The 11101-nt window shown below is 38.3% G+C and overlaps 1 non-coding gene across 1 annotated transcript; it reads left to right on the forward strand.

Annotated features, from left to right (window-relative positions):
- Nucleotides 1–4346: 4346 nt before the first annotated feature.
- LOC127088920 (small nucleolar RNA R71) lies at nucleotides 4347–4453 on the forward strand. The gene has a single exon (XR_007790723.1). It is a non-coding gene; the product is annotated as a small nucleolar RNA R71 (small nucleolar RNA).
- The last annotated feature ends 6648 nt before the right edge of the window (nucleotides 4454–11101 follow it).

Genomic DNA, 11101 nt, shown 5'->3' on the forward strand with positions numbered 1-11101 from the left:
TTTTCCATAAACTAGTTGATAAGGAGTAGTTCCTATAGGGGCTTTGAAAGCGGTTCTATAGGCCCATAACGCTTCTTGAAGCTTCTGAGACCAGTCTCTCCTAGAAATAGAAACATTTTTCTCTAGGATTTTTTTTATCTCCCTATTAGATACTTCTACTTGGCCACTAGTTTGTGGATGGTATGGTGTTGCTACTCTATGCCTAACTCCATATTTTCTTAAAAGTTTGTCAAATATTCTCGATATAAAGTGTGATCCTCCATCGCTTATGACTAAACGTGGTGTTCCAAATCTAGGGAATATATAGTTTTTAAATAGTTTGATTACAACCCTAGTGTCGTTCGTGGGTGCAGTTATAGCTTCAATCCACTTAGACACATAGTCTACAGCTACTAAGATGTACCTATTTCCTAAGGATGGTGGAAAAGGTCCCATGAAATCTACACCCCATACGTCAAAGAGTTCTACTTCCTGAATGTTTCTTAAGGGCATTTCATCACGTCTTGAAATGTTTCCAATGCGTTGGCATCTATCACATTTGACAATGCAAGCATAGACATCACGCCACATGGTAGGCCAGAATAGGCCAGCTTGAAGAATCTTGGCGTATGTCTTAGAGGTGCTCACATGTCCACCATAAGGTGCAGAATGACAATGCTCGATAATACTATTTACCTCTTCTTCTGGAACGCAACGGCGAAAAATGCCATCTTTACCCCTTTTGAAAAAGAGTGGTTCGTCCCAATAGAAGTTTCTCATCGTGGAAGAATTTCTTCTTGCGGTGGTAGTCAAGATCAGGGGGTACTATATCAGCAGCTAGGTAATTAACGAAATCTGCATACCAGGGCACGTTACTTATTGCTAAGGAATTTTGGGGTTGCTCATAAGGATCTAGGTTATTATCTTCAATGGTTTCTACTCTAGCGATCAGTCTATCATAGGCGAAGTCATCATTTATGGGTACTAGTTCGGGTTTTAGATGTTCCAACCTAGAAAGGTGATCGGCTACTACATTTTCAGTGCCTTTTTTTATCTCTTATGTCTAAATCAAACTCTTGTAGTAATAGAATCCATCGGAGTAACCTGGGCTTGGCATCTTTTTTACTTAATAGGTAACGAATGGCAGCATGATCGGTGTAAACTATAATTTTTGCTCCTATAGATAAGATCTAAATTTGTCTATAGCAAAAACTACAGCGAGTAATTCCTTTTCAGTTGTTGCGTAATTAAGTTGGGCAACATCTAGGGTTCTACTGGCATAATAAATGGCATGTAATTCTTTATCTTTCCTTTGTCCTAGAACGGCTCCAACTGCGTAATCACTAGCATCGCACATTATCTCAAAAGGTTCTGACCAATCAGGTGGTTTCATAATGGGTGCAGATACTAATGCTTGCTTTAAAAGATTAAATGCGTCATTACATTTTTCATCAAAAATGAATTCAGCATCTTTCATTAAAAGTCCGGTTAAAGGTTTAGTTATTTTGGAGAAGTCCTTAATAAAATGCCGGTAAAATCCAGCGTGTCCAAGAAAGCTCCGGACTTCTCTGATTGTTTTTGGGGGTTTTAGGTTTTCTATAACTTCTATTTTAGCTCTATCTACCTTTATACCTTTTTCAGAAACTATATGTCCTAAAACTATTCCTTCGGTTACCATAAAATGACATTTTTCCCAATTTAGCACGAGGTTCACCTCCACGCATCTCTTTAGGATTTTCTCAAGGTTAGCAAGACAATTGTGGAAATCAAATCCGCAAACCGAGAAATCATCCATAAACACTTCCATGATACCGTCTAGGTAATCTACAAAGATGGACATCATGCAACGTTGGAAAGTAGCTGGGGCATTACAGAGGCCGAACGACATTCGTCTGTAGGCAAAAGTTCCATAAGGGCATGTAAAGGTAGTTTTTTCTTGATCTTCGGGGTGGATAGGTATTTGGAAGAATCCAGAGTATCCTTCTAGATAAAAGAAGTAAGAGTGTCTGGCTAGACGCTCCAACATCTGGTCTATAAATGGTAAAGGGAAATGATCATTTCTAGTTACTTTATTTAATTTTCTATAATCTATACACATCCGCCATCCTCCTTCTAAATGTTTTGCTACATGTTCGCCTTTATCGTTTTACACGACTGTGATGCCTCCCTTTTTAGGTACTACATGCAAAGGACTCACCCACTTACTATCCGAGATATGATAGATTATACCTGCCTCAAGTAACTTAAGAACTTCCTTTTTAACAACATCACTCATTATAGGGTTTATTCTTCTCTGATGTTCCCTAGAGGGTTTTGAATCTTCTTCGAGCAAAATCCGATGCATGCATACGGATGGGCTTATACCTTTCAGGTCAGACATATTATATCCTAAGGCTGAGGGATATCTTCGTAAAACATCTAAAAGTTGGTTCGTTTCCTTTTGGCTCAAGGTAGCACTAACTATAACTGGACAATTTATCTTTTCATCGAGGAACTCATATCTCAGGTTCTTAGGCAGTTCCTTAAGTTCTAAGGTTGGTTTCTTAGGGCATGGCATATGATCTGGGGTAAGGGATAAACATTCGTAAAGGTTATCATCGATGTAGGGTTTCTTAAAGTCATCATCTTCCTTTATGAGAGTTGATGGTAACTTAATTGTTTTTATAATTTCTTTTTGTTCTAATTCTATAACACATTCATCAATGATATCTAAGGCATAACACGAGTCTCCCATCACAGGTGCCATAAGAAATTTCGAAAGTATAAATTCTATTTTCTCGTCACCTACCTCAAACGTCAACTTTCCTTTCTTGACATCTATTATGGCTCCTGCAGTCGATAAGAATGGTCTACATAGAAGGATTGGTATATCATTGTCCTCTTTGATGTCCATGACAACAAAATCATTAGGGATAAACAGTTGACCTATCCTAACAGGAACATCTTCTAAAATGCATATCGGATATTTAACAAATCTATCGGCTAACTGAAGTGACATCTTAGTGGGCTGTAATTCTCCTAAGTTTAACCTCTCACAAACCGCTAAAGGCATTAGGCTCACACTAGCTCCTAAGTCTAGAAAAGCTTTTTCGATGACATGATTACCCAGAAGGCAAGGAATGGAGAAATTTCTAGGATCTTTATCTTTCTTTGCTAATTTGTCCTTAGAAATAGCATTACATTCCAAAGGCTTCGGATCATCAAGTCTACGTTTGTTGGTAAGGATGTCTTTGAGAAACTTTGCATAAGAAGGTATTTGGGTAATGGCTTATGTGAATGGGATTTCTACCTGAAGTTTTTCTATAACTTTAATAAATTTTTGATACTGTTTATTGATCTGGGTTTGTTTGAGTTTTTGCGGATATGGTATAGGCGGTTTATATGGCGGGGGTGGTACGTAAGTTTTATCTTTAGGTTCTTCTCCTTTTTCTTGACCTTCCTGGTTTTCAGATTCCTCTGGTTCCTTTACTTCGTCCGGGGGTTTGGTACATTCCTTAGAAGTTTCGGATTCACTCAGTCAAGGGTTTGGTGACTCATCATAAGCGTTCCCACTTCGTAGGGTAATGGCATTGGCTTGTCGTCTCGGATTTTGTTGAGGTTGTCCAGAGAACTGTCCTCCAGGTGTAGTCTGAGGGGCTTGGTTTAAAGCTACCTGAGAGATCTGGGTTTCAAGCATCTTGGTATGAGTAACTATTTGGTCAACCTTGGTTCCTAACTGAGTAATCAATTCGTTAACATGAATGTTTTGGTTTATGAACTCCTTGTTTTGTTGGGTTTGAGCGGTGATAAAATTTTCCATAATTTTCTCAAGGCTCGGCTTTGGTGGTACAGGTTGCATAGGTTGATTTGATCTAGGGGCTTGATAACTAGGTCTCGGAGGTGCATTATTTTGGATAAGGTTATTGTTTTTATAAGAGAAGTTCGGGTGATTCCTCCATCCAGGGTTATAGGTATTCGAATATGGGTTCCCTTGGGTGTAGTTCACTTGCTCAGAGTGGGTTTCGTTTAATAGACTGCATTCTGCAGATTGGTGTCCTTTGGTTCCGCATATCTCACAATCCGGCGAAACTGCGGCTACAGTATTCGGGTTTATGCACATATGCTCGACTTTGAGGGATAATGCCTCCATTTTCGCTTGCATCATGTCTATAGAGCTTAGTTAATGCACTCCTCCTTGGGCTTCCTTCTTCTCAACTGTCGCTCATTCGACTCCCCATGATTCATGGTTTTGAGCCATATCTTCGATGAGGGCACTAGCTTCAGGATAAGGTTTGTTCATCAGAGCACCGCCTGCGGCAGCGTCGATGGTCATCTTTGTGTTGTTATGAAGTCCATTATAGAAGGTTTGAATGATTAACCAATTTTCTAAACCATGATGTGGGCATGCTCGTAATAACTCTTTATATCTCTCCCAAGCTTCGAACAGCGGTTCTCCTTGGTTTTGGGTAAATCTAGTTATATGGTTTCGAAGAACGACGGTCTTACTCGGGGGAAAATATCTAGCAAGAAAAACTCTTCTATGGTTATCCCACGTCGTAATGGAATTGGGTGGAAGGGAATCTAACCATGAAAGGGCTTTATCTCTGAGGGAAAAAGGGAATAATCTTAAACGTATTGCCTCAGGAGAAGCTCCATTGGTTTTAAAAGTATCTGCTAATTGAAGAAATATTTTTAAGTGTTGGTTTGGGTTCTCGGTAGCGAGACCCGCGAATTGTCTTTGTTGCACTAGTTGTAATAGGGATGGTTTAAGTTCAAAATTATTAGCTAGTATGGTTAGGTTTACTATACTAGAACTAGGTTCTTCATTAGATGGTTGAGCGAAGTCCTTAAGAGGTCTTTTGTTTTGATCTTCGGCCATAGCTTTCTTAATTCTATGAAAGAATAAACGTGCGTGAGCGTAACGTTCAGGTTCCGCCAGAGGGTATACTAAGCTTAAACTTCCGGTACTACGAGTTCTTCGCATTGACCGGTAGGAAATAGCCTAAGTCTAAACGATATAACAACAGGAAAATGAAATTTGACAAAATTGGTCCCCGGCAACGACGCCAAAAACTTGATGCGGTCAATAACTTGATGCGGGGTTCGCAAGTATACGAACGCGTCAGAGTAATATAAAAGATTTTCGAATCCACAGAGACCAAGCGTCAATCTATCATTATCTATTGTTATGGTGTTTATCAAAGGCAATTGAAATAGGTGTTTTTGTAGTGTGCAATGAAGAGTAAAGTTTTGAGATAAAATTAAGAAAGACAGGGTCGAATGTAATTCACGTAATCAATTAATAATCCAAGTACTTGCTAATAGAATTACTCATGGGCAATGTTTCCGACTTTGAAAAGAACTAATTTAACAGGAACTGTCGCTTTCACGTATTCAGAACCGAGTTGTACTCCCTAATCAAACCCTCTTATTGTCACTTATAAAAAGGCGCGCATTGCGTTAGAGTAGTAAACCTATTTTTAAGAAATATAGTATCTCGACTAAGTTGAAAAGTATTATAACCTGGATTTCTTAACCAAAAGAGGTTCTCACGAACCAGACTCTAAACTTATAAACGCGTCCGAAAATAGTTTTAAAATCTCTTTTCTTCTTAATGTTGAAATCTCCTAATGAACTAAACAAAGCGCTTTCGCTGTTTTTGAAATAGTTAAAAAACAATTAAGTTTAAAAAGACGTTGGACGGCTTTCGATCTTACCCAACGGAATTGAAGTGCGGGAAAACTTAAGTTGAAAGTTAATATAGCCCTTAAGTGTTTCTACGAACAATTGTACGGATTATCGGTTCAATTACGATCCTTACATTCTAACCTTATAAATTTAGTTAGACATGGTAAAGTAAAAGTGCATTAACTTAAATAAAAGTAATGCGAGTGCGGAAAGTAAATAAAAGTAGTGTGAGTGCGGAAAGTAAATAATTTAAAGCGAGTGCGAGGAAATAAATAATATAAAGACAAGTAATAAAAACCTGCTCCAATCGGAGGGTTGAATAAATTGCAATGCGGAAATGAAAATGGCGGCAGGATTAACTTCCTTCCAAAGTGCTCCAAACTCGATTACAGACTCTATCACAGACTCGATTACACAATTGTGGTAACACTCCAATGCGAAGCGATTACCACTTTATAAAATTGAATATATGCCTAAGTGAAACAAAGTTGCTCTGAGTTTGCCTCTGCTCTAAGTTTGGATGGTTGTAAAAGTGAACTCGAGTTTCTATTTATAAGCAAGTAAAAAGATGGAAATGACTTTGATGCCCTTCAACTTGAAAATGGGAGGGAAACTATTTTCCTCTTGTGGCGCCCGCCACAAGGCCATGACGCCCGCCACAAGGCCAAAGTGAGGCGCCTTAGTGGATGTAGTGGAGAACGTGGGAGTTGAGGGAAGTTGAGCTTGGACACGTCATGGCAGGGTCTGTGGCGCCCGCCATTGGGTAGGCCGTAAGTACAAAATGCTGATTTTTAGGATTTTTTGCTCTTTTTCGCTCCTTTTCTCAATCGGGGCTCCGATTAAAGTAAAAACCTAAAAACAAAGGAAAAATAGAAATAACACAACAAAATGATAATAAAACAACTAGAATGCATGTGAAATCGGAGTCGAAAATACGGTAAATTTCAGTGTTATCAGTAACCCACAGTAATATACTGGAAACCCAAATCTCTCAAGTAGCACAACAATAAGCTTCTCAGGCTACACCATGATGATTGTTCTATGGACAACCTCAACCTAACCATAAAGGCCATGCTAACACTATTTTGCTGTGAAGCGGAACTCAATACAATGGGCCTAAAATTCCAGAACCACCGAAAGAAAATGTTGTGAATACTCCAGAAAAACAAATAGAGGAACCTGTAGAACCTTAAAAACAAATAAATAAGGATATTAAAGATAAGGAAGCAGTGAATGATAACCAACAGAATCAAAGATATGTACCACCGCCACCCTATATACCACCGATTCCATACCCGCAAAGACTTAAACAAACCAAACAAGACACCCAATACAAGAAGTTTGTGAAAGTGATTGATAAAGTTCACATTTAGATACCCTTCACTGAAGCCATTAGCCAAATACCATCATATGGAAAATTCCTAAAAGATATCTTAACGAACAAGCGCAAGCTCGATTATCCTAAACCATTAGAATGCAATGCGATTGCTGAAAACAAATTAGCCAAGAAACAAAAAGATCTTGGAAGCTTTTAGATACCATGTGTTCTAGGAAGAAATTTTATAGACAAATAATTACTAGATTTTGGAGCAAGCGTAAGTTTGATGCCTTTAGCAGTTTGTAAAAGATTAAACATATGAGACATGCAACCAACTAGGATGTCCCTTCAATTGGTTGATCGATCAATCAAATACCCGATAGGTATATTAGAAGATATCCCAGTTAGAATCATATAACTCTATATCCTTACTGACTTTGTCGTAATGGATATTTAGGAGGAGGAAGAAATTCCTATCCTTCTAGGAAGACCATTCTTATCAACAGCTGGAGCCATGATAGATGTAAAAAGAGGAAAAATGACTTTCGAAGTAGGTGACGAGAAGGTAGAGTTTATCCTATCCAAGTTTATGAAATCACCCTCCATGGATGACTCTTGTTGTGCAATTGATATCATTGACAAATGCATAAGAAAGTTGGATAAGGAGTAACCTATCGAAACAATAAAACTACCCTCGACGCCCATAATGGAAGATGATGGATTTAAGTCAGTTACACCTTACATAGACGATAACCTTAATGAATAACACTTACCCTTGATCATATGCCAAGCATTAAGAAACCCACAATAGAGCTTAAGGAACTACGTAAGAACTTGAGATACGAGTTTCTTGATGAAGAACTCAACCGTCCAGCTATAGTAAATGCCAATCTAAATAGTGACGAAACCAATCAACTCTTAGAGGTCTTAAGAAAATACCTTGCAACTCTAGGCTATACCATCTTTGACTTAAAAGTAATTAGTCCCTCTATGTGCATACAACAAATTATGCTAGAGGAAGATTTTAAACCCTCTAGAGAACACCAAAGAAGGATAAATCCTATAATGAGTGATGTAGTCAAGAGAGAAGTATTAAAACTTCTAGATGCAGGAATCATATACGAAATATCTGATAGTAAATGGGTTAGTCCTGTGAATATAGTATCAAAGAAAGGAGGTGTCACGTCATACAAAATGAGAAAGGAGAATCGGTAGCCAAACGCATAGATAGCAGATGACACATGTGCATAGATTCTAGGAAGCTAAACAAAGTAACCCAGAAGTATCATTTCCCCTTTCCATTTATTTACCAAATACTGGAACAATTAGCTAGACACACTTACTTCTATTACCTAGATGGATACACCAGATTTTTCCAAATCCCCATTCACCTAGATGACCAAGAGGAAACAACCTTCACATGTCCAGGTATTTAATATCATACTCAAATAACAACATCTGCCAACGGACAATCCTCCCAGTTAAAGCAGGCTTTTCAAATATGTACTTGATTGGATCCATTTTGGATATTAACCAAGTAGTATGATTTAACATATACTAGCACAGACGCTTAGCATCCCAAACCAGAGCACAACATGTCTTCTCAAGCATAGAATACTAAGACTCACAATCGGTGAACTTCTTACTGAGGTAGTAAATTACATATTCTTATTTAACGGATTCATTTGGCTGACCAAGAACACAACTCATACTCTCTTCAAGCACAGTCAAATACATGATCAAAGGTCTTCCTTCAACAGGCAGAGACAGAATCAGAGGCTCAATCAAATATTCTTAGATATTGTCAAAAGCTTTTTGGAAATCCTCAGTCCAATCACAAGACTGATCTTTCCGTAGGAGCTTGAATATTGGCGCACATGTGGCAGTCATATGCGATATAAATCTTGAGATATAGTTCAAGCGGCCGAGGAAACCTCTGACTTGCTTCTCAGTTTTGGGCGCAAGCATCTCTTGTATTTCTTTGACCTTGGCAGGATCAAATTCAATACCCTTCTCACTGACAATAAAGCCCAACAACTTACTAGTGCGAACACAAAAAGTACACTTATTAGGATTTAAGCGGAGTTTATATTTCCTCAAATGCTGAAACAACTTCAACAAATTCCCAACATGGTCTTCTTCATTACTAGATTTAGCAATCATATCATCAACATAGACCTCAATCTCTCTATGCATCATATCATGAAAAAGAGTGGTCATGCCTCTCTGGTATGTTGCATCAACATTCTTTAAAATGAAAGGCATCACTCGATAACAGAATATCCCCTAAGGTGTAATGAATATGGTCTTCTCCATATCTTCGGATGCCATCTTGATGAGATTATAACCGGAAAATTTGTCCATAAATGAAAAGACTTTGAATTTATCTGTATTGTCTACCAACATATCAATGTGTGGCAGAGGGAAATCATCCTCCGGACTGGCTTAATTCAAATCTCTATAATCAACACACATACAGACTTTTCCATCCTTTTTAGGAACATGCATAATATTGGCCACCCACTGTGGATACTCAGAGGTAACCAGAAAACCTATATCAATCTACTTCTGCACTTCCTCCTTAATCTTCATTGTCATATCAGGATGAGTGCTTCTCAACTTCTGCTTGTCCCGCGGGCATTCTGGCTTCTACGACAATCTATGCTCCACAATCTCAGAATCCAGACCAGTCATGTATTAATAGGACCAAGCAAACATATCAGAATATTCACGAAGAAGATCAATCAACCCCTTCTTAGCTTCTGGACACAGTTGAGACCCAATCTTGACTTCCTTCACATCATCATCGAAAGCCAAGTTTACTAATTCAATCTGCTCTTCAAACAGCTAAATGGCTTTTTCCTTGTGCTTAAGAAAACGGGATAACTCATCAGATACTTCTTCATCATTACTCTCTTCCTCAACTTTAAACACAGGGAAATCAAAATTTGGAGAGGGAGTAGGATCATTACATTCAATGGGTTTGAGAACCAACCTGCATAATGATTTGATATTCTGATTTTAGAGAAGTGGAGTGCGAACAAATATTATGCAGATGGAAAGATTATTATTTATTTATGTGTTTTATGATTACCATTATCAGAAAAAGCAAAAAGTAAAACCAAATATCATAGATGTGGGTGAATAAAATTGTATTTTATTGATGATAATAAGGAAAGTGCCCAACAATGTTTCACTTCTCCCTTAGGCATAGGAGAAGGATTTGTCTTAAAAAAAAAAAATTAATTTGAACGGTGCATAACTACAAGAATATCAACAGCGACCCAATTGTTGCAAGTCTGGTCGTGAGTTACAAAGTTGTCACAAACTTCGTCTTCATCACTATCCTCGATAATGGCAGCTGAGTGTCGATCATCCTTGGGAATAAACCCTCCACTGTGTAAAATTGGTTCTATAGTCTTGACATTGTCGTTGAATGGCCCTTGCTGAAATCCCAGCCCTGCCCTATTCTTGTTCCTCATAACTTCTACCACACGATCCCATCTGTCGGTGATACCTGAAGGAGAATAGCGATCCAAAATGCAGCAGAATTAAATTTTTTTATCCTTTAGTGATCCTTACGAATGGGCATGATCAGCGATAGAATCGTTACCTCTTGTGGCGATTGAAACCTTTGATGCAAATCTAAGGAGGGATCACGAACTTGAATGGTGACAACGCCTCTACTCAATCCACACGAACGGATACCTTCAGTCTCAGTGCTAGTTGCTACGAATGAAGGCTTTAAGTGAGAGAGAGGGAGAGAGAAACAGAATTTCATTTGGTCCAATGCTTCTGCGCAAGGGTTCTATTTATATAACACTTGTATGGGCTGCAAGCTAAAAAGCCCACTTAAGTGTATGTGGCCTATATCTCATGATATACCAAAATCACTTAAGCGTTTGGTACCTTACCATATTTCGTATTCTACTTAAGTGCATCGTACCTTACGATGTTCTATAATTCACTTAAGTGCACCGTACCTTACGGTGTTCCTTATTTACTCTATCTCTCATCAATCCGTCCTTTTGTGTGTGACTCTGTAGGTTCTTGCGACATAGGTAATTATTAAATCACGTATTTAACATAATAAACAGTGAGCGGTATCTAGCAACACATCACTGCTACCCAAGACAC

The sequence above is a fragment of the Lathyrus oleraceus genome, chromosome 5 (assembly GCF_024323335.1).
Source record: "Lathyrus oleraceus cultivar Zhongwan6 chromosome 5, CAAS_Psat_ZW6_1.0, whole genome shotgun sequence".
Lineage (NCBI taxonomy): Eukaryota > Viridiplantae > Streptophyta > Magnoliopsida > Fabales > Fabaceae > Lathyrus > Lathyrus oleraceus.